At 51.3% G+C, this 24,528-nt stretch overlaps 1 long non-coding RNA gene across 1 annotated transcript; it reads right to left on the reverse strand.

Annotated features, from left to right (window-relative positions):
- Window positions 1-19,823: 19,823 nt before the first annotated feature.
- LOC121018256 (uncharacterized) lies at window positions 19,824-23,194 on the reverse strand. Its single transcript, XR_005785107.1, has 4 exons — window positions 23,105-23,194; window positions 22,188-22,366; window positions 20,174-20,229; window positions 19,824-20,029 (listed from the first exon to the last, which is right to left on the reverse strand). It is a non-coding gene; the product is annotated as an uncharacterized LOC121018256 (long non-coding RNA).
- Between the last annotated feature and the right edge of the window lie 1,334 nt (window positions 23,195-24,528).

Here is a 24,528-nt window from a genome sequence, read left to right on the forward strand (position 1 = left end):
GTTGGTTGGGCATCTGACTTCGGCTCCGGTCATGATCTCGCGGTTCATGGGTTTGAGCCCCACATCGGGCTCTGTGCTGACAGCTCAGAGCCTGAAGCCTGCTTCGAATTCTGTGACTCCCTCTCTCTCTGTCTGTCCCCTGCTTGTGTGATCTCTCTCTCAAAAATAAACATTAAAAAAAATTTTTTTAAGTTAAAAAAAACCACAAAACCAAGGTAGAAGCCCCAACCACAACCATACCTTCCTTCTCTGAGGTCCCCCACCCCAGCACCAGGATGGATGGAACAAATCTACCCACGCAGCTCAGGGAAGACAGGGGGGTCCTCTGTCTTGGGTCCCCATGGCATGTGGTCAGGCCTCATTAAGACCCATAACACAGTCAAAGAGAACCTAAGCCTTCAGAGAGCAGGAGATTTCTATGGAGAGAGGAAACGATTCTGGAAGTACCCTCAGAGGTGACCCGGACCATCCATCCTTGAAAAGAAGGATGCCATGGGCCGGGGAGAGCGGAGACAGGCTGGAGTTGCACGGATTTACAGGGGAGGTGGGCGTCTCAAGGGGACCCTACACAGCCCCAGGGGCAGGACTCTACATAGCTCCTAGTGCCGGGCTGTGCCCGAGGCCCTGGGACAGAGGCGCCTGCCATCATGGGGGGCACGGCCCTAAGCTGGACTGAATGGAGGCCGAGAGCACTAGGAAGGCAAAACCGAAGGTCAGGCGCCCCTTTCCGAGAGAAGAGTGTATAGCGGCAAAGCACCGTCAGAAAACCGGTCCTTCGCTCCCCGTGCGCTCATGTATGTCGCTGCGTGTTTCCTCGATCAGCTCACGTTGTCCAGGTCGGCTGCTATCTCAGCACCCTCTGACCTCCTCTGTCCTACAGTCCCACAAGCACACAGTAGGTGCTCAGGGCAGATTTGGGGATGTAGCACAGTACAATAGTTTGGTCTCCAACCTTGGGAGTCAGACTTGCATGCAAATTTCACCCCTGCCACTCGCCCCTGGATGCACAATCTTGACAAGCTTTTTTTTTGAGAGAGAGAGAGAGAGAGAGAGAGCGGAGGAGAGGAGAGAGGCAGAGGGAAAGGGAGAGAAAATCTCAAGCAGGCTCCATGCACAGCACGGAGCCTAACTCGAGGCTCAATCCCACGACCCTGGGATCATGACCTGAGCCAAAATCAAGAGTCAGATGCTCAGGGCACCTGGCTGGCTCAGTCAGTTAAGCGTCCGGCTCTTGGTTTCAGCTCAGATCATGATCTCATGGTTTGTGAGTTCGAGCCCCACATGTGGCTCCGTGCTGACAGTGCAGAGCCTGCCTAGGATATTCTCTCTCTCTCTCTCTCTCTCTCTCTCTGCCCCTCCCCCACTCACTCTTTCTGTCTCTCTCTCCAAAATAAACTTAAAAAAAAAAAAGAATCAGACGCTCAACCGATTGACCCACTGAGGCACCCCCCACCCTTTGACAAGCTTCTTTTGTTGTGATGTTTATCATGGTTTGGCAAACCCTTTTAGCCCTTTCCTCCATGTCTACATCCCACCACAGGGTCACCCTACTCCCTCTCCTGAGAGACCAACAAAAGGTCCCATGACCTTCCTTCTCCCATTGCATGAACAAGCCCTATGAGGACCTCTGATCTCCCCAGCCTGTGCCTTCTCCCTCCCTCTGACCCTACCAGGGTCACCACACATAGAGACGAGGAGAGGATCCAGTCCACACCCCATACCATCCCCTGGCACAGTGCTGCAATCTTCCATCTTTTCCTAATCCTCTTTTCCTAATTTGCTCAAAGCCATCATAATGAGCTACAGAGGCCCCAGCGCAGGACACAGGACATCACCGGGTGACATCACCGAAGGTCAGGCGCCCCTTGAAGGTCAGGCGCACCTGAGATACAAAGACACCCACAACACATCCTCCCAGAAGAGTTCTGGCCTTTCAAGTTTGACTGGCAACTCCTTATCTGGATACAAGGTGCCCGCCCCAGCCAGAGAAACCCCATGCAGTGGCACACCGCCAGGGCCAGGCTGAGCTGCCCTGGTCCACATGAGTCACAAGGGAGAGCCGTCACGAGCACACAGAGGTGGGTCTCCGTGAACCCAAGCTCCCCAGCATCAAGCAACTCTTCGCTCCGACTGTCTGGCACAGGGCTGCCTCCCCGCTGAACTGCGGGCCTCTCCAGGGCAGGGAACGTGTGTCCTTCATCGCCTGGTTCCCAGTACCCAGCACGAATCCAACTCAGCACCCTGTCAGTGTAGCCAGAAGTGTGGGCCCAGGAGCCAGCCTGTTTGGCTTCCAATACAGACTCTACCACTGCTTGCTGTGTGACCCTGGGCTTGTAACCTCGCCTCTCTGAAGTATGGTTTCCTCACCTGTAAAACACAGCTAAGAACTGTGCTCATCTTTTTTTGTTTGTTTGTTTTTTGTAATTTTACACTTATTTTTGAGAGACAGAGTGAGACAGAGCGTGAGCGGGCGAGGGGCAGAGAGAGCGCGAGACACAGAATTGGAGGCAGGCTCCAGGCTCTGAGCTGTCAGCACAGAGCCCAACACGGGCCTCGAACCCACGAACCGTGAGATCATGACCTGAGCTGAAGTCGGACACTTAACCGGCTGAAGCCACCCAGGCACCGCTAACCGTGCTCATCTTTTAGGATTGTTGCAGAGATTAAAAGAGATAATGGGTATCAAGTGCTTAACACAGGGCACAGTACATGGCAAGTACTCAATATAGGTTGGCTATGATTATTATTACTATTACTATCATTACATCAGCCCACACTGACCTCTGAACTTCTGATTTCACCAAATCATGAGCTCTTGTATCGGGAGGGGCCTCATTTCAAATAAGAAGCCAAGGCTCAGAGAGGCTAAGAGCCTGAGCGAGATCACACAACTAGGAAGAGAGGCCGCGCTGAGTCTAGAAGGCAAACTTCCCACATCAACATTATTTCCACTGCAGACATCAGTGTGGAAGAGAGGCCGAGCTGAGTCTAGAAGGCAAACTTCCCACATCAACATTATTTCCACTGCAGACATCCTCTGAATCCTCTCTTATCAGCCCCCTCACTCTGGCTTTGGATCAGACGCCGTTCTGTGTTATTGTTTAACTTCTTCATGTGCGGGTGTACGGGAGAATGCGCTTGTGTTTCTGTGCGCATGTTTGCAGATGCCCACAGGTTTGCGCGTTGGTGGGGCTTCGTTGTGTGTTTCTGGGCACACCCAAGTGCGTACTCTGGCATTCGTGTGGGTGACCATGTTTCCATGTGCGTTTGTGCTGGTGTGTAGGTGAGTGTGAGCGTGTGTGCGAGTACACGTGGAGAAGAGTGGGCGCAGGAAGCCTGTGCGAGCCTTTGCCATGTGCATAGTGTGTAACTGTTTGGGGATGAGGGAAAGATCATTGAAGTCAGGCCTGTGTCCTCCACTTCTTGGCGTCCTCCCTGTGCTGGGAGCACGGCGGGCCTCAATAAACAGGGGTGGAAGAGAAAGGGATGTGGACAGGATTTCCACGTCCTCAGCAGTCTGTGCTACTGAGCTCAGCAATTACAGGAGGGGCGCTCCCCTGGGGCCCCATCCAGCTGGGCCATCCCGTGCCTTCCCTGAATCAGGCAGTAAGTGCAAAACAGCTGGCTGGAGCCGTCCCCAGGGGGCAAGATGAAGTGGGTGCCCAGGGACAGACCCCCAGCCTGAGGGTGCTTGCTTAAGCGGCAGTAAAGGAAACAAAAGATGAAATACATCAGCCATTGGCAGCTGTAAAAAGAGCAAAATCGCTCAGCGGAAAGCCTCGTGCTATCCATCATCCGGTCCTTCTCCACTTCAGCTGCCGAAGCAAGAGGGTTTTTTAATGCCCTCCAATTCATTTGCATTCGTACTGCCACTCTTTTATGGTATCAGGGGTTGCCAAGAAGATCTGAGCGGTTTCTTAAAGACGTTGATAAACCATTTCCGCCAGGGAATAAAAGTTTTGGGGGGGAAAGGGAAAAGAAAGTTGTCCGAAATAATGCATTCCGTCTGCAGAGTGACGGGTAAGTGATTCTGCAGATGTATTGGCCCCATAAAACTGAGCGAGGAGTTTGGCCCAAATGTGCTCTGTGCTGGTGAGATGAGCAGTTCATTCATTTTGTAGCTGAGTTGAGACCTAAAACTTTTCAGAGAGTCACTGAGAAGAGCTTCAAAGGCAGCCTGCACCTTGTGTGTGACCAGAGCTTTGTGACCTCTGAGACACATATACACTGTCAAAGTCTCTGAGCCTTACAGCTTCCTCCGGGAATCTCCAGTAGAGATTCCACTGGCTTCTAAGTGTAGCAGTAAAGGATTCTGCAGAGGGGTATCCTCCTTCCCTTCCATGGATGTGAGAGCCTAAGCAAGTAATCAGGTCTGTCCAACACAGTCCCATACCAATACAACACCATCCCTTACCCTCTTGCAACACTTGACTAAGCAATACCACATGACTAGGTTTGGCAGCCAAACTCTGGCCTCATGACCTTGAGCAAGCCCCTTTGCAGTCTGGGCTTCAATTTCTGCAGCAACCAAGTGAACATACTGGTCTAAATGTTCAGTCTGCTAAAGGAGTCAGTTATTATGATCTCCATGTTTTTAGGCAACTGAGGCTCAGAGCAGGGAAGTTGCTTGTCTAAGACCAAATATCTGGTAAAGGGAAGGGAAGGACTTAAACATGGGCTTCCTGATCTTTGGGGAGTGGCTTTGTCTTCCCTCCCTTCCACATTTGGGACATGTGTTATATATCAGGCAGTTGTCCACTACCTCCCTGACTTCCCAGAATCTGGGAACAGGAGGGAGGGAGAGATGGACTAATCCCAGGGCCTCCTGGTCCTACTGAGAGGACTACAGCATTTTCCAGAAGACCTCCCACTCAAAAGGGCATGAAGTTTTCAATCCCGGGTGAGAACTTCCAGATCCCTCTCAGTCTGAGCTTTATGCTCATTACAGATGTCCATACATGAAGACACAGTAGACAACTTCTGAATGTGCTGGTCTGACCAGCACTAGAAAGATCCCTCTGCCCCCAAAACAACTGTCCCGACCCTATCACCCTGTTGAACATTCCCACCATTAGTCACACCCGTGGGTCAAGGCACTGAAGGTACATTCAAAACTCAAGTGACATCTCACTGGAGGAACACAAGTCACAACTCTCTGCTTCTCCTTGGTCAGTTGCCCAAAAGGGCCGAAGGGGACACTTAAGAGACAAGGGTCTCTGAAGGATAGAGAGGTTTAGAGTACCTATGATGAACAGCTGGGTATTCAGTACTGCTGGGATGGGAGAGGCTGACATAGGAAGGAAGGCACCAAGACAAGGGGAGTCAGCATTCTAGTGGCAGGAACAGCTCTTAACAGTGCTCATTATTTACTGAGCTCTTACTATGTTCCTTCACTGACTTATTTTATTTCATTTGACCTTTACGACAACATGCTGGGAGGTAATTTCCAATCATCCTTCTCTTATAGAAAATAAAACTGAGACTCAGGTTGAGTAATATGCCCAAAGTCACACAGCTAGCAAGTTACAGTAGAGCCAGGACTCAAGTCCTATGATCCAGCTCTTGTGCTATACTTTGCCAGCTCAGTGAACAACCACGTCATAGGATCACAGGTTGTGGCAGATGTCGGCACCCTGCCCACAACTCCTTACAGGCAAATAACCTGCTAGACACTCTTAGAGACCCGCCCTATGAACTCGTTCCCTTAAGCATTTCCAGAGTCTAAATCAGGAGCCTCCCCTCCTACCCACAAAGTCTCATATCCCTCCTGTATTCCAAGGCAACCTAGGAGTCAAACTGGACTCTTCCCTCTCACTCACCCCCACATCTCACTGCTCACCAGGTCCTATGTCTGTCATCTGTCTTCTGCAGGCACCCTCTTCCCTAGGCCTGTGAGCTCTGGCCCAGGACAGCTCATTGACCCCCATCCCCATTCTCCCCTCTTGCAGGCCCCAGGAACCTGCAGCTTCCCACCTGGGCAGTCACAGGCCCTGGATGGGGTCTTCCTCCACCCACCTTTCTGACTATGGATCACAGATCACACAAGCCTGCACGGCATCTTGAAGGGGGACCTGGGATCCCCCACATCCTAGTTTGTCCTCTTGGTCAAACAGCTTCCTTTCAAAGCCTCAGTTTCCCCATATGGAATCTCCCATCTGTCAGTTAAAGAGCCCAGAAGTGGATAAGACTGGCCATTACCTCTGAGGGGCTCAGAGTATAGCAGCAAGACAGATATATGATAAGATTATTAAAACAGTCTGATAAGCTTCTGGAAGGGAAGCATCTGAAAGAGAAAGAGCACGACGAAGGGAGCAATTAGGTAATTAATAATGACAGCTACTGTTTATTGATTTATCTATAATATGCTAGGCATTTTACTTGTATGAGTTCACCGGATCCTAACATTCAACTTTCCAATAAGACATAATTATCTTACTGTTTAGATAAGAAAGAATAGGTTTGGAGAAGAAAAATAGTTCTCTCAAAGCTACAGCCAGAATGTCCTTGGGATTTCCAATACTCTTCTTCTTCTTATACTCGTAATACAGACTCATCCACGACCTCCTTCCAGTGGTGTCTGGGCCAGCCTGAGTTTCCCCATTTGCCCAGAGAACGGTTAACATGAGGTCATCTCTCTGTGGCCTCCATTTTCTCATCTGTAAAACAGGAATAATAACAAAACCCACCACAAAGGGTTGAACTAACGAGCTGACAGATGAAAAGCATTTAGAGCAGTGCCTCAATGTGCCCAGCACAGAGTCAGGGCTACCTGGTGACATCTTCTTCTTAGTAACGTTATGTTTACTGTTCTCTCCAGGGCCACCATCTTGCCTTGAGCCTCCAGATCACTGTGGGCTCACTAAGGAGCCCATCGTCCATGTTTATCAAACAATACAGAAGAGAGTCGCCTGCACTGACTGAGCTGGAGGTGAAAGTCTCCAGCCTCCTCCCACCTGCCTAGCTCTTCCCCAAACCACTGTGAGCAAACTTCTCCCACACCCCCATTTGCACCACCCCTGTGGGGCCCCCAGCCACCTCCCTTCCCCAGCCTCACAAACCAAAAGAAAGTGGGGAGGGAGGAGTCAGAGGGGCCCGGGAGAGGCAGGTAGAGAAAGGGAAAAGGCTGCTTTTCCCCAAGGGTCTAAATTTAGTGGTAAAAGGTATGCTTGCAGTTCATGATCAAAAACCCTTCTGCTTCCAGGAGTGCCAGTGTTGGCAGCTGTATCTATGACCAGCCAAGAGACTCATGTCAGAAACTGCCCATTCCTGGTGAATTTCAATGAGGTGCCCTTTCTGCAAGGAGGAGCGAAGCCATCATTTAAAAGACGGAGGCTGCTTTCACTTGGCAAGATAGGGTGATAGAGCAAGTGCTGCCTTGGGGCACACAAGGGGAAGGCTGGGGGTCTTTGCCCACTATGGGTCACATGCAGTGCGTGTCAACAAGGTCCCTGCTCTGTGCCTTGTCTTGGGTTGGGTGCCAGCCCACGGGTGCATCTGACACCATCCCACAAGTAAACAAGCAATTACTAGACAGTGAAATGTACCAGGATAGAGGGATGCACGTGAGCTCAGTGGGGAGGGGGCAATTGAATCATAAACCCAGCGTGGGACAGAGAGGACTTCACAGAGCAGATGGCATTTGAGGAGGGTCTTAAAAGAGTAGGAGTTCATCGGGCAGAGAAAAGGGCTGGGGTGGGCGTGGGGAAGCATTCCAAACAGAAGGAATAGCATGAGCTAGGACGAGGATGTTTCACGAAAGCCCAGAGTATCAGGATATGATGCCTTGTAGGAACTTGTTAGGGCACCGGGGAATGGTGAGGAGTGAAACTGGAAAAGAAGTTGGGGCCAGGCTGTAAATGCCATGGTTCAAAATGTGGACTTCTGGGCGCCTGGGTGGCTCAATTAGTTAAGCATCCAACTTCGGCTCAGGTCACAATCTCCTGGTTCGTGAGCTCAAGCCCTGCGTCAGGCTCTGTGTCGACAGCTCAGAGCCTGGAGCCTGCTTCAGATTCTGTGTCTCCCCCTCTGCCCCTCCCCCACTCACGCTCTATCTCTGTCTCTCAAAAAATAAACATTAAAAAAAATTTTATGTGGATTTCCTCTTTTAAAGGACTGAAGGATTTTAAAAGGGGGATGATACGATGCAGTGAATGCTTGGAGAGGCATGAGGCATGGATTGCAGGAGATGTAAGAATGTGGACATTCTTGACATTTCTAGACTAGAGGTAATGAGGTACCCAGCCTAAGATTTCTGGCTTGAGGCTGGAGGAGAAAAAGAGGATGCTGAACAACTCAACATCAATCATCATCATCATCATCATCATCATCATCATCCCATTTAAAATGGGATTTAAAATGGGCAGAAGATCTGAATAGACATTTTTCCAAAGAAGACATATGGATTGCCAACAGACACATGAAAAGATGGCCAACATATAAGTCAAAACCACCATGAGGGGTACCTGGGTGATCTCAGTGTTCATGAATTTGAGCCCCAGGCTGGGTTCTGTGCTGACAGCTCAGAGCCTGGAGCCTGCTTCAGATTCTGTGTCTCCCTCTCTCTCTGCCCCTCCCCCACTTGATCGATCTCTCTCTCTCTCTCTCTCAAAAATAAATAAATAGGGGCACCTGGGTGGCTCAGTCAGTTAAGCATCCAACTTTGGCTCAGGTCATGATTTCACGGTTCATGGGTTCAAGCCCCGCGTTGGGCTCTGTGCTGACAGCTCACAGCTTGGAGCCTGCTTTGGATTCTGTGTCTCCCTCTCTCTCTGCTCCTCCCCTGCTTGTGCTCTGTCTCTCTGCCTCTCAAAACTAAATAAACGTTTTTTTAAAAATTATAAATAAATAAATAAATAAATAAATAAACATTTAAAAAGAAAAACAAGACAAAAGCCAAGTTCATAGATCCAGAGGACCGACTGGTGGTTGCTAGAGGCAGGGGTAGAGGGGTGGGAGAAGTGGGTGAAGGGGGTCAAAAAGTCAAAGACCTAGAAATTTTTATTTGAAATCAGAAAAACCAATCAAAGGCTAGATTTTTACTGTGGGACGTGAGTTGATAGTCAATCATTAATAAAACATATAAACTTTCACCCTTACTGATTTTTTTTAATGCTGAAGACCTATTAGCTGAGGAATGAGCGAATTAATACAGGGGGAGACAGAAAGGGACTCTGGGTCAGCCGCAGGGTAGGTTGGCCAACCAGATGACAATGTCTGAGCATTCTCTAAGAGCAACAGGGACCTGGAACTCTAAGCCAGCTGGGATGCAGGGTCTGAGACCCTAGACTGGCAAGAGGTGGGCCTAAAACCAAAGTGCCCAGCCCCTATCTCCGTGCGTCCAGGATGGCAAATCTATTTCATCCTACATGCCAACTCTGATGGATTGGTGGTATCTACCTAAATTGTTATTTGAAAAGATTATAAGACCATATCTGGGCCCAATGGGAACGAAAACTCTGATTGATTAGCAACATCTGTCATGGACACTGGGTTGGGAGAAGTCGTACATGTATCTCACACTTGTTTTCCCTGCACTACCTACGTGGATTCCCTGCGAAGAATTATTGAGAAGAGTCTTGGCGGCCTCACTCCATCAATGCAGTTAACCGAGAGCAGTGAGTGTGCATGGGGGTGCACAGTTAATAGTTGGAAGCCATGAGGCAGACCACCTGTACTCTTTGAACCTCCAGCTGGTGGAAACTAGGGGGGCACGAGGTGTCTCCATCTCTGGGGCTGGTCCCTTAGAGACGCCTCCTGGGAAGCGCGCCTGGGTGGCTCAGTCAGTTGAGCGTCCGACTTTGGCTCAGATGCTCAGCCTTTGGCTCAGGCTTGAGGTTTGTGAGTTCAAGCCCCAAATCAAGCTCATCGTTGTCAGTGCAGAGCCCGCTTCAGATCCTCTGTTCCCCTCCTCTCTGCCCCTCCCCACTCATGCTCTGTCTCAAAAATAAATAAAATAAAATATTAAAAGAACCCCCGCCCTGGGAAATCCATGGGCTCCCCCAGACATTGACCAGCTGCTGGAATGCCTAAGCATTCAGAGGTCATGTCAAGAGGCAGTACAAGCCACCAAAACTAAGAAAGGGCATCTTGCCGGTTAGAAGTTCTCCGTGTGGGACCCATGGATGAGCTACAGGAGTATAAACCCCTTGAGATTCTGTGTAAGTCGTTCCAAGTATGTGAATATTTCTCAAAGGAGGTCTTTAGTGTTTGTCAATCTCTCAAAAGAGCCATGGCCAAAAAAGGCTTCACTCACTGTTCAAGATGAAAGAGAGTAATGAGATACAAGTGAATTCTGCTGGGGTGCGGAAGACGAAGCATCCAGATCTCAGTAGGAAGTGAACTTCTGGGGGTATCATCTGTCTACTCAGCTAGTATAATCCACTTAGCTGTAAAAAGTATCTTCCAAATCTGGCAGGCAAATCTGGGGCTACTTTTGAGTACTGGGTAGTTGGCTGAGCTTAGAAATCCAGGGAGGAATTTTTTTCTCAAAAAATGTTGTTAATTTTTGTCAATCTCTCAAAGAGATCCATGCTTCCCAAAAGGCTTCAACCATTGCTCAAGAATGAAGGAAATAATGCTATCTATAATCAAATAACCAGAGAAGGTTTGGGGGACCAGCAAAGGCAAAAAAAAAAAAAAAAAAATCTTGCCTCCGTTGTCCTGGGAGCACAGTTAGAATTGGCCACACATGACATGATATCCACCTCTGGAAACTGTGGTTTTTTAGGAAGATGCTTTGGCCATTATGTTGGGAATTTGGTGGAAACTCCCGACGACTATTAGGCTTAGGAAACTGCATCACCTGGGGGTCGGGGCTCTGGGTCAGGGCTGGTAAATGGGATGCAGAGACCTGGGTTGGCAGTCCTGGCTCATGACCTGTGACACATAGAGCTGAGTCCCTTTCCTCCAGAGCACTGATGTCCACTTGCACATACCCATGAATTGGTGTGTTAACGTGTCATCTATCTGTTCCTGAAGTCTGCCAGCTCTGGGAGAACAAGGATGGTGTCTACTTTTGCTCCCACTGTCACCTGGCAGAATGTTGGCCACATAGCAGATACATTCAATTAAGTATTTTGTTGATTGAAAAGGTGGATGGATGGATGGATGGATGGATGGATGGATGGATGGATGGATGGATAGATGGGCGGGCGGGCAGGGTAAAATGGTCCATCTGAGTGGAAGAATCTTAAGGAAAAACGAAATCCAATGTCTCAATCAGTTTGGCATTTGGGAGGCCATGCAGGATAGGAGCTCAGAGAACAGACTTGGAAGTAAGAAGGCCTAGTTTGGGTCTCAGCTCTGCTGTTCACTTAGTGTATGACCTTGGGCAAAATACTTAACCTCTCTGTGCCTCAGTTTCCTCATCTGTAAAATACGGATGACAACAGGTCCTACCTCGTAGAGCCACTATAAAGATTAAATGAGTTAATACATCTAATATTAAGCAAAGTACCTGACACATAATAAGCACTAGGTAGGGGGGCACCTGGATGGCTCAGTCGGTTAAGCCTCTGACTTCAGTTCAGACCACGACCTCAGGGTTTGTGAGTTTGAGCCCCACATCGGAGTCTCTGCTGTCAGGGTGGAGTCTGCCTTGGCTCTTCTGTCCACACCCCTCACTCTCTGCCCCTCCCCCTACCTCTCAAAAATAAATAAACATTAAAAAAAATAAGCACTAGGCAGTAACATTTTAAGAAGCTAAATAGATATGGAGAATTGAGGTCTAAGGCAAAGGAATTCAGGGGATAACAAAGGCTTGAAAGCAAAAGTGGTCCACACTCCAGCACTCAGGCTACTGAACTCACGCCCCTGCAGCCCCCTCCCCAACTCCCGCAAGGACTGCACCGTGTGCACGGAGTCTGCCACAGTGACCCCCAGAGACAGCCCCTCAAGGCTCTTGAGAGAAGTTTACCCTTTGGCCTTTGGCACTGATTATGTACAAAAAGAAATTGGATCCGAATCATTGCCAAGCACCCTCTGTGGATTCTTCAGGTCTGGGACATTCACCTCCAGTCCTCCCGAGTTTGACGGTGAAAGGGAAGTGGCTGGATGAATGGGAGAGGAGGTCTGAGGGCCTCAGGACACCAGGCTTTATATGGACCGTCCCACAATCCGCTTCTCTTGGCGCAGGTTCCCCCCAAAACGTAACTAAGCACCCGATGCCTCCCTACCCGCCCTCGTAAATAACAATAACGGTAACAACTGCTCAGAATGCAGTCTGCCTCAGTCACCATCTCTGAACAGAGCAAGCAACACATCTTATGGAGGGAATAAGGACTCTGATCTACAGGGCACCTTCAATGTAGGCACGTTCCCAGTAACTTCGACCCCAGGCCAAATTATGTTGAAATCCATTACAAATTAAAGACAGCAGGTCTCCTTGAAAATGTTCGTGTCAACTGCCATTTTGTTTCAAGGGGGCAGAGCGAAAACATCATCATCACAGTGGCAATCTTGATCCTTTTTGCTAGTCCCCAGATGTGCCAAAATAAATCCATTTCTTCTAAATTTATCAACGCGTTGACAGACCAAAAAAATGCCAAGCTGTCAGTTGAAACAGAGACCTCATTCCGGTTTTCAAAATAAATGCACCCGAAGAAGTCCTAGGGTGGAAATCGGGCTGGACTGCGGATCAAAAGACCCAGATTGCAGCTCTTGGTGTGGTCCTCACTGGCCACGGGGATTTGGGAAGCCACTGCAAGCCTCAGGGCCTCAGACATCTCCTCTGCGACGAGAGGGATTTGGACTAGAGTATACTACGCGGAGAGAAATTATAAAGTTTAATGCGCCTTGCTTTGCCCACATGCAAATTCTCTGAGTCATGCTCTCCTGCCCTTCTTCCCTCCAAACACTGATTGGTCCTTCTTCCTCCGCGATCTGTCATAAATAAGTGAACAGGGCAGGGCGGGGCAAGGGGAGGGGCTGCCTGCGGCCCTGGAGAGCTCATTAGTGGGAACAGCTTCTCGACTTCTGATCTTCAGCCCCGATTCACTCCAGCGGTCACAGGCAAAAGGAGAGGAAAACGAGGAGGTGGAGAGAAGTGTTGGGTACCGGGCATCAGGGACTCCTGAGGGGGTGGGCATCGTGACTGGCTGACAGGAAGAGTCCTTCTAACTCGGAGCGCACGGAGTGTCTGGCCAGGCTTGGGCGCTAGACTAAGCATGTGCGGACCCCAGAGGACGACAAGGATCACCCACCAATAAACTGCAGCCTTGAAGGACGTGAACCCCTTCAGAAACCCGCCTCCCCCCGCAGACAGGTCAAAATCACAGGCATCCCTCTGAAAACAAGCCAGATTGCCGTTGGAGGCCTTCTCAGAGACCAAGCAAAGGAGGCGGTTTGCAAAGGCCCCTTTAACAAGCAGAGAGCTGCGGGGGAGGAAGTGAGTCCGGGGATAAAAGTCTGCAGAGGCTCCAACACCAGAATGCCTATGGAGCTGTCCACTGTTCTGGAGGCCTCTGCCTGAGGCGGTCAGCCAACACCGTGTCCTGTCTGACCTCAGCCAACGCCAGAGCCAGATCCTGCCCAGCTCTGCTTCATGCCTGCCCATGACTCCCCCCCCGCCGGCCTGCCCCACTTCATGCCTGGGCTGACTCCTCTGCCCAGAACCGTGCAGCCACTTACGTTAGCTGCTGCCTGTACCTGCGGTCCATGCACCCAGTCCTTTCACACCCTGGCAGCCTCGCTCTCCACTCAATTCCTGAAAACAGAGCTGTGAGTGCTAAATACGTCACAGGGAGAGGCACTGGGACTTGGCCCAGCACCCAGAAAACGAGGCTGCGAGATCAGAGGCAGGAGAACGCCCCCCCTCCCCCACAGTCCTCCCCGAGTGCCCCAAACTGATGGCAGAGCAAGGCTTTGCTGACGACAGAAACCTATTCTCCCACACATCAGCCGGCTACGCAGGCGCCTGGCCCAAGTGGAAATTCCCCAGCAGGCTCCCTGGGGCGCCACCCCACCCTGCTTGGCCCCACAAATACACTGCCTTTAGGAAGTTCAGAAACACTTTGTCACCAGCAGCTATCAGGTGGCGAAACGCAGCACAGAAGGGTCACAGTCAGGACGCGTGTCTACCCCGCCCCTTTCCTGTTCCCAGCACATGACCTGGAGCAAGTTGCCAAATTTCTCCAAACCTCCATTCTCCCATCAGGGTTGCCACAAGGCCGTGATGGGATCATGGCCATGAAAGTGTGGGAAATGACAGAATACGGTGCAAGGGGTGGTTCCTGTCGTTCCTACCCAAACCCTAGCTCAGCCTCCACATTACTCTGAGCCTGGTCGAGGAGGATTCTGGAAGCTGGCTGGGGAAGGAGAGCGCGTAAGTATTTCTATGTGCAGGGGCTCTCACACACGCTGTCTTACTTAATCCCCTTGAGGCAGATGGTACTGTCGCCTTTCTACAGATGAGGTTAAACTCATTGCCTAAGGTCATGTGGTGCAGGGGCCGCCAAGTCAGGATCTGAACCCAGTTCTGTGTGGCTCCAAAGCCTGTACATTTTAACCACCACTGGAACCGCACCCCTCTGGCCTAGTTACTACCGGCCCTTCCAACAGGACCAGATCTTGTTTCCAGAAACCCAGAAAAGCACCCCCCCACCACCACCACCTCAAAGGAAGGCTGCTGATGTCACCTGCCTCTCATATCAGATCTCTAGTCTGAGCTTCTGTTCCGAGCCAGATCTCACTCCCAGTTTGCCAAACTGTCTGGAACTTGGCTTTGGACTAGGGCCCAGGAACCAGCCTCTTCACTCAACCCCCTCCCTATACCCAGTACCCCAGCCACCTCCTCTCCACAGGCAGGGGTGCTGGAGACACAGCGTGTGCCCTTAGGCCAAAAGTTTTCAAACATTATGGTGCTTAGGAATTAATTACTAGGGAAATGCAAAGTCATCATCGCAGAGACCCTGGAGCAGCAGATCTCTAAGGGGCCCAGAAATCTGCATGTGTAACAAGGTGATTCCAGTGTTCCCATTATCCTGGACCCACAGTCCTGTGGTCTCTCCTCTGGGCTAGAAGGTGAAACTGATTGTAAATTTCAAATATTACCTTTCTAAGGGGCTTTGAGGCTGGGTAACGTTCCCTCTCTTCCTCCAACTACAGATGAGAAAATCGAAGCCTAAAGAGAAAAGGTGATTCCTTTCATTTTTTAAAAAAATATTTAAGTAATCTCTACACCCAACGTGGGGCTCGAACTCACAACCCCAAGATCAAGAGTCACACACTCTTCTGACCGAGCCGGCCAGGCGTCCTGTCAGATCAGACCACTGGTTACACAAGCCAAGACGGGGGCTGCTCCACACCGTCCACGAGGTCCAGAGAGCAGGGACACGGATGGGGGGAGGTGAAGCCGTAGCAACCCCACAGCCCTTGGGTCACTTGGTAGTGGGGTCATGGGTCAACTCAGCAGGGAGCTAGGAGCCTTTCACACTGATTTATGAAGGGGCCTCCACTGGAAGACTCCTGGGTCGGGCTGCCATTTGTTACTTCCCCAAAGAAGGCTCCAAAATGACGATCACAGCACCTGACCCGAAGGCACGCGTGCGTGGACACACATGCACACATACACACAGCCTCTCATTAGTAACTCCCAGGCCATCTGGTGCTGCCACTACCGGGGCTCCTGGGCCTGGGTGTCAGGTGCAGGGGCCGTGACAAGAGGTGGCACAGAGCTGGATTCTTTTGGCTGGCAGGAGAGACGTTTGCGCAACGCACTGAGCTAGAATGGGGAGACACCCGCATGCGCCCATACCAAGGTGTGGGTACGGGTGGGTTCCCAGGAGCTGCTCAGTTCCTTGGGTCAGAGGTCTGCAGCAGCACTGGCCCGCAGAGCTTTTTGTGCTGATGGAAACGGTACGGAAATGACACGTGACATCTGCTCCGTCCAATACTCCAGCCACGAGCCGCATGTGGCTAGTGAACACCGGAATGTGGCGAATGAGACCGCGAAAACATTCATTTTATTCTAACACATATTAAAATGACTTAAAATATCGAGCCACTTAAATCTCACTAGAGACTTACGAGTAGGGACCATTACTTCCTTCATTTATAGAATGAGGAAGCCGAGGCACAGAGCTCAAGTGACTTGTCCAAGGTCACACGGCTGTAGAGTGGTGGTGCTCAGGACTGAACCCAGCGGTCTGGATCCAGAGTCTCTCCCAAAGCACTAGAGTAAGCCACGCCCTGTGGCAGGCTGCATTCCTGCCTCACCGTCCGTGGCACACCGCACATGTACACACAGCCAGGGTCTGAACCAGAAGCCTGAGCAGGCACCAGGCTGAGAGCAGAATCGGAGCTCTGCTCTGGAGGGGGATGCTAACTTGGTGCAAGAGAGCCCCCTCCCCACCCCCATACCTTGGCAAGGCCCTGGTGGAATGCATAAAACCCCAGCAACAGCATTGGGAGCCTAGACTCAGGGAGAGAGAGTCAGGTCTCTGCACGATGGAGAGACAGTCTGATAAGAGGAGCCCAGTCCCTGCCCTGGAGCACCTCCCCATCAGCTCCCCATCAGACTGAAGAGACAGTGAAACTGCAGAGGCTCCAGCTGGGGGTGTCGTGAATCGGAGGACAAGTGTCCTGTTGAACTGTCACCCCCCCAAACACACACCGTCTCCACGTCAGCTGATGCCCAGAAAGTGTTTGCGGTTCCTGGGAGCGTCAGGATAAGCCGCTCCTGAGCCTCTCTGAAAGCGAAGGTCTGGAGGAAGTATGGCATCACAACGATCACTTCTCCCACACTCCGGGGTAGGAGAGCCCTGCTACAGCTAATTAGGAAAATGCATTAAGAACACGACTTACTGGGGCGCCTGGGTGGCGCAGTCGGTTAAGCGTCCGACTTCAGCCAGGTCACGATCTCGCGGTCTGTGAGTTCGAGCCCCGCGTTGGGCTCTGGGCTGATGGCCCAGAGCCTGGAGCCTGTTTCCGATTCTGTGTCTCCCTCTCTCTCTGCCCCTCCCCCGCTCATGCTCTCTCTCTGTGCCAAAAATAAATAAACGTTGGAAAAAAAAAAATTAAAAAAAAAAAGCCATCTCAATATTAAAAAAAAAAAGTTTAAAAAAAAAGAACATGACTTACAAATGGCCCCACGATTCCCAACATCTCATTTGCATTGAGCCGTTGTTACCTTATTGATTATATTAAATTAGGAGATAGTCACACCGTCTGCAATGCAACAATTATCATCATCAAACCAATTAGTATCAAATAGGATGTGGTCCCTGTCGCTCCAGCTCTGCACTCGGCTATTTCCAACACTGTCAGCCGGCCTTATGAAATAATTGTGTTTCTACCGAAACAGCGGCAATCAGCAGAAATCTTCCCAAGAGACCCACGTCTCTCTCCATGGCTCCGTGTCGGGATATCTTGTCACGCAAACACAAGCAAAATGACACAACTGGTGTCTTCGGCAGCAAAAGTCTCAAGGGGGACGCTGTACAGACAAACTGCACCAGGCCACAGACACCCTTGATTAGTTCATCACCACACCCTCATGCAATGACTGGCCGCCCACGACCCATCCGTGCACGTCCTGGGGACTAGAATATACACACAAAACACATTTAAAGCCCCTCGCTCACACACACCCCTCAAGCAAAGGAACACGGCAAACTCACACACACACAGACACATGTCACCCTCTGGCATCCCCACCACACACGTCTGCAACCAGCACACGCGTGTGCAGCTCACACGCGGTGATTATACACCCAACGGGGAGCCCGAGTGGCTCAGTCGGTTAAGCGTCCGAATCTTGGTTTCGGCTCAGGTCATGATCTCATGGTTTTGTGAGTTTGAGCCCCACCTCGGGTACTGTGCTGACAGTGCGGAGCCTGCTTGAGATTCTCCCCCTCCCCTCTCTCTCTGCCCCTCCCCTGCTCACACTCTTTTGCACAAAAATAAATGATAAATTTAAAAATTATACACTCAACACATAAAAGTAAGCCCACATGGGATCCAGATTCACACACACACACACACACACACCAGCATACTCACAATGATTTGTCACAGTCACACAGAAGCACACACTGCACAACACACTCGTGAGCACACGACGCTTTTAGAGACGTTCTAGATGGAATCCGTCTGCCCCAAGGATCCCTAAGACCCCTGCTCATGACTCCTTAGCACAGAAACCTCAATCCTTGTCCTCGCTGACGCACAACACTCAGGTCTGGCGTATCGCTCTCAGCGGTGTGATTGGAAGCCTTGTCCAAGGTCACTACCCGCTTTGTGGTTCTCCCTCTTGGGGACAGGGGAGGTGGCACGGGAGGGGACTCAGGCAGAAAACCGGATGCTCGGACATTTCCTATGATAAGGCAGCCCTTGGAGAGGGAAGTTCCGCCACAAAGTTTCTCTGCTACATCGGTGCCTGTTCATTTGCTCACACAGTTTGAACCCGCTTGCCACTTACCGAGCGCACCGTACCCCGTACCCGTCACAGCGACTATTCCTTCGTTTACGCATTCAACACTTCCCGCGTGCCTCCTATAAGCTGGTGCTATTCGGGACACTGGCGAGTCCACACTGAACAAAAACGGTGCCCGTGCTTGTGACACTGCGAGTCTAGAGGAAGAGACAGATGATACCGGAATAAACCACTACATATATAAAATGTCAGGACCTGAGAATAAAAGTAAAGCAGACACAGGGCGGGGAGGGTGCTGTTTCAAGTGAGGGCATCAGCAAAGGCCTCGCTGCGGAGGCGACATTTGAGCAGAGACCTGCCGGAAAGAGAGGCAAGCCAGCCGTTCGAACACCTGGGAAGAGAGCGAGCCACAGCCAAGGGACGGCCAGGGCGAAGGGCGTCCAGCAGGGGCGCGCATGGCATGGCTGGAAGCCGAAGCACGCCCCACACAGCTGGGGAGAGGGAGCCAGAGACAGGTGTCGCCTCCCTCGGGTGCATTATCTCACTTCATCCTCACAGCTCTGGAGGACTCGAGAATTATCATCTCCAGTTTATAGACGAGAAAGCTGAGGCTCAGAGAGGCCACATGACGGCCCCAAACCACACGGCCCTGAAGATACTGAGCGGAGACACGCATCCAGGGCTCCCCACTCCAGGGCCGCCTCTTGGGCCGGGACCCTCTCCTGCCCTCACACAGCCGACTCGATGCCAGGCCGAGTCCGGTCTGCTAACACAGAATCGCGCTGTCGCTCACTTAAACATGGTCACCCAAATCACCACTGACCTATTAATTCATTGCTAGAGCTCTCATTACACACATTATTACGACGCACACGATTATGGTCCTAGTGGAGCTCACAACTGCAAACAGCATTAATAACTCAGCGCTCTTTCCGTCACGGCTAACGGGCCCCTCCCAGAGTCTCCCACACAGACACACGGAGCCCGGGAGGGACTCCGGCGGGTGCTGGGCAGGGGGCGGGGGGGAGCTTCACAGCCTCTGCAGTCTGCCCCCCAAGCCACCTGCAGCCGCCTCTCCCAACCGTCCCAGGGAGCCGGCCACGGCCACACCGACCCCACAGCCCTCCTCTCCCAGGTGGACTCTGCGGTCTGGACTCGCTTCCCTTCACTTGCGTCTTCGGGTTTGGGGGAGAGAGAGGGCAAGTAGGGCCCCGTAACCCGCAGAGAACCGGACACGAGCGGCAGAGGATCCGCAATTCAAGTTCCAGGCGTAGGTGAGAAGGAAGCCCCTCAAAACAAAAGAGACAGCAGAGGTTCACAGCCTGTGCCAGAAACCCCTCCAGAACGAGGTGGGAAGAAAATTCTAGCTGTAAACACTGCCTCGCTGAATCTTCACGACAGCCCTGTGAGAGAAGGATCGGTATGCACGCCGTACAGATGAAGAAGCCGCAGCTCAGAGACGCTAAGCCACTTGCCTGAGGTCACACAGCCAGTAAGTGGAAAAGCCGGACTTGGAATCCGAGTTGGTCTGCCATCACAGGCTGTGGCCTTGCCTGAATCGCCCGGATCAGGGACACGCCAGGGGGACTGAGGAGGATCGTGGCACGTCCAGCCAACTGTAAGACCCTCACGCAGCTGCGGCCCTCTCCCTGCAGGTGCCTGCGGGGGGAGGCACAGGGAACTTAAGAGAGAGCAAGAGGGGGCAAAGGGCTCTCTCCCTCTCTCTCTGTCCCTACCCCGCACTCCCTCTGTCTCGGTCTCTCAAAATAGATAAACTTTAAAAGAATAAAATAAAATACTCACCTCAAACGTCATCGCCGCTATGAAGCCACCAGTGACAGGACTCTCACAGGCAACAACTGTGTAACACAGAAGGGGATAAAAGTTCATTTCTCCCCCTCCCTGCCTTCAATCTCCTTCCCTGAGGTCACAACAGAGGGTGCATATTCTTTCATAGAATTTTCTAGGCCCATACAAACACGCAAATCACATGTGTGACCTTTTATGTTTTCCTTTTTATTCCTTTCTACTTATGTGTTTTGTGGGGGGTTTTTCCCTTTGTTTTGTTTTGCTTCAAGTTTTTATTTAAATTCTAGTTAGTTTACATATAATGTAGTATTGGTTTCGGGAGTAGAATTCAGTGACTCATCACTGACATTTAACACCCAGCGCTCATCCCAACAAGTGTCCTCCTTAGTACCCAGTCCACTTATGTGTTTAATTAAAAAAAATAGGATTTGGGGCGCCTGGGTGGCTCAGTCGGTTAAGCATCCGACTTCGGTTCAAGTCATGATTTCATGGTTCGTGAGTTTGAGCCCCGTGTCAGGCTCTGTGCTGACAGCTCAGAGCCTGGATCCTGTTTCAGATTCTGTGTCTCCCTCTTTCTCTCTCCTCCCCTGCTCATGCTCTATCTCTCTCTGTCTCTCAAAAATAAACATCAAAAAAAAATTTTTTTTAAATAGGATTCACATGACTCCACACTTGTTTTGTTCACTCAGGACAACTCGGACAACCCTCTAGGTCAGCGTGTGTAGACAGAGCTCCCCTCCTCCCTGCCCGCTGTGGCCACCGAGGAGCTGAGCCAGGCTCCAGTTAACCGCTTCCCTCTTGATGGGTATTCAATGGTTTCAATCCATCACTACAAACCGTGCTGGAATTTATGTCTTTGTATAAGTATCTCTATGTTCTGAGGCTGTTACTCCCACAGGGCGGATTCCCAAAAGAGGGACTTGTGAATCAGAGGGTGAATGTATTTTAAATTTTAATTGCTACTGCTGATTTTGTTCCTTAACATTTGTAGCAATTCTCGCTCGGGGGTGATGTATACCAGAACCCTCTTCCCACACCACGGCCAGCACTGGATGTTCACGGTCTTTCTCACTCTTGCCAATAGACAAATGATAGTACCTACCTCATAAAGTTGTTGTGAGGTTTAAATAGAAAATACAGTATCCAGCACATAAGTTCTTAATAAATATCAGCCATTTATATAACTCTGATGTCACCTTATTATCATATATCTAAGGAAAGCCTAGAATACATGATGACCTCTGGGTTCGGGAGACTGTATTTTTTTTTTTTACTAAAAGTTTATTTTGAGAGAGAGATCCGGGGAGGGGCAGGGAGAGGTGGGGGAGAGAGAGGACCCCAAGCAGGCTCCGCACTGCCAGAGCAGAGCCCGACGCAGGGCTCGACCCTACGAACCGTGAGATCATGACCTGAGCTGAAGTCCAATGCTTGACAGACTGAGCCACCCAGACGCCCCAACTGCATTTTTTTTAGGTAGACCTGAATTCCAACCCAGCCTTCCCTGCCCAGCTGCGTGGCTCTCGGCTAGTCACTTTACCTCCCCAACCCTCAGCGGCTTCACCTGTAAAAGGGGGACCTGAATGAACCCTGCACATTCTCCTTCATGAGGAAATAGCCAAGTGAATCCGTGACTGTGAGGTCATCTTTCAGACTCCATTCGAGTATGGAGATTTACGCTCTCGGTTCCACTAATAACCAGGCACGATCTCTGAGTGGTTACCCAGAAGCCACTTCTTAGGAGAGCAGGGACCTTGACAGTCAGAGGAGGAGGAGGAGGAGGAGGTCCCGTGATCCTTGGCCTCGACCCTTCAACCAGGCATCCTTGAGGACAAGGCAGACACAAGAATATGGGCACAGGGTCATCTCAAGGGCCCCAAAAGAATCTCCCCCCATCCGTGGCCCAGAGAATACTGGCAGATGTCTGAAATTTCACCACTAGAGACCCATGCCTCCCTGCAACACCCCCTGGGGGGACCGGGTCCGCCCCTAGGCTTAAAGCATTGCTTACCAAACGTTTCTGAGTCCGTGCTCCGTGGAAGGCACTGTGCTGGTGCTCGTGGTACCCCATGACCAACTCTGTGCTTGACTGTATCAAGGTCATCTCTCCCCCTCTGACTTCCCTCCATGCTTCAGACCCACATCTGTCTCCTAGAAATCTCGCCCTCAGTGTCCTGCAGGCCCCTGAAACTAGGCATACCCCAGAGTGAGCTTACCAGCCCCCTCCATAAACCTGCCCCTCCCTCCTCTCCTCCTGCTTCCCCAACCCCAGGCCTGGCCTCTCCCTGCTCTGGGCCATCATGCCAAAAGCCTCCGCATCCACCCACTCCCCCACCACCTGCAACCCATCACTTACAGAGTCATAAATTCGGCTGCCTTCTCCTTCCCCGCCCCCCCCCGCCCCGCCCCCAGCCAGGACTCAGATGAGGTGAGTGAGGCAAATTGAAGGAAGCACGCACAGGTCCCTGTAAGTGCTGACCCTCGGAGTGAGCGCCTTCTTAAACTCGGCACCCCATGGGGCACCTGGGTGGCTCAGTCGGTTAAGTATCCGACTTCGGCTCAGGTCATGACCTCACAGTTCATGGGTTCGAGCCCCGTGTCAGGCTCTGTGCCGACAGCGGAGCCTGCTTTGAATTCTGTATGTGTGTGCGCACGCGCGCGCGTGTATGCCCCTCCCCCCTCAAAAAAATAATCAAAAAAATTTTTTAAAAACAAACCTGGCACCCTAGCCGCCTCAGCCGCCCACCCTAGCCCAGGCCAGCTCACCACCAGCCCTCTCTGGGCTAAGGCAGGAGCAATTGCCTGGTCTCCCTGCCTCCCCTCTCGGCCTCCAATCATCCTCTTGCCTGTGGCCAGATTTATCGTCCCAGATCCCAGCTTTGACCCAATCGCATCCTCAAGCATCTCCCAGGGCTCGCCACCGCCTACCGAATTAAGTACCAAGCCTCGCACTCGCCCAGGACAACTTCGCCACCGCGCGCCCAACTTCCCTTAGAATCTTTCCTGCCCAAAGCTTCAGAGCTGACATCTGATTGGACCGCAGATAAGCACCAGACACAAAAGCAGCCCGGCCATAGGCTACATGATAGCCTATCACATGGCCTGACACAAAAAGTTCTACCCGGAGACCATGGGCATCAGCTGAGCCAATCAGCTTTCTTCTCTCAGGAGTTTGTACTAGAAGGAAAAAGAGGACAGAAAATGCAGAAGCCGGACCCCGGGTCATGTTAGCAGTTAATGGACTCCTTCTAGCTGCAGCGGTCCTGGTGCCATCTCAAATCCAATCAGCTTTGGCTTCCCAGCCCTGTGACAGCGCCTCTTATTGGATCTCCATAAGAGGGCCCTTACGATGCCAGTAGGGCCTTGTGTGAGCTAGCTTGAGTGGACCGCTGATCCAGAAAACCAAAACATTCACAGCTCTTTGCAGTACAGCCCTGCTTAGATTCTTGGCTACAGAAAGCCCCTCAGGCCGGCAGGGTTGGGGCTGGCTTTTATTCCAAGGATGCACTGAAACCAACATTGCCCTGTCTGTGAACTAAAATTTGAATGAAACAAATAAATAAAATACAAAGATGCAGGGAATTTCCTGGGCGAGGACAAGAAGTGGGGTGCAGAAGGGCACGGGGAACCAGTCCTTTCTTTGCAGTCCGCTTGGTCCCTGGATAGGCCCACTCCCAGCTTCCCGGTTGGAGATCCCAACTCTGCCTTCTCCCAGTCCCAGGGCTAAATTTCCAGAATAGAGAATCCGATTGACCATTTGAGTCTGGTATCCAATCCACCATGAACCAGGAAATCAGTTCATAGGAGAGACACGGCCCCGGAGCCTTTGAATTCCACCCCTAGGTTAGCCATTGCCCTCTCCTGGTTCACCCCCAAACCATGACTGTGTTCTTGCTAAGGTTCTGAGATAGGAACCAGAAGGGGTGAGGGGCTGCTTTTCCTGACCTTGAGGGCCTGGCACTAGGTGAGGAAGGCTGGATCCCACCAAGATCCTGGGGCAGAAGACAGCTGTCTGGAGAGGGGTGTAAACCCCAGCTCCCGCCACACAGCCCGGAGCCTGGCTGTGACACTCACACGCCCACGAGAAAAGGGGCATCTGATGTTTCTGTGCAGTTCCAAAAAGCTGGAGACGTCTCACACCCACAAATAATCATGATTTTCTGTAATTATTATTTGTGTATTTTGCATAATTGTCATAATTATTATCATCAGCTCATCAGCCTCCCATCCCAGTGTGCTCTCCTCCCGTCCTCAGCCCTGAAATCTGATCACATGGGGCACCCTTTCCTGCCTCTGACTTCCTCCCTAGTGCTGGTTCTTAAGGATTCCTCCAGAAAACGGGGTGGGATGCT

This window comes from Herpailurus yagouaroundi, unplaced genomic scaffold (genome assembly GCF_014898765.1).
Source record: "Herpailurus yagouaroundi ecotype Mexico unplaced genomic scaffold, PumYag 77, whole genome shotgun sequence".
NCBI lineage: Eukaryota > Metazoa > Chordata > Mammalia > Carnivora > Felidae > Herpailurus > Herpailurus yagouaroundi.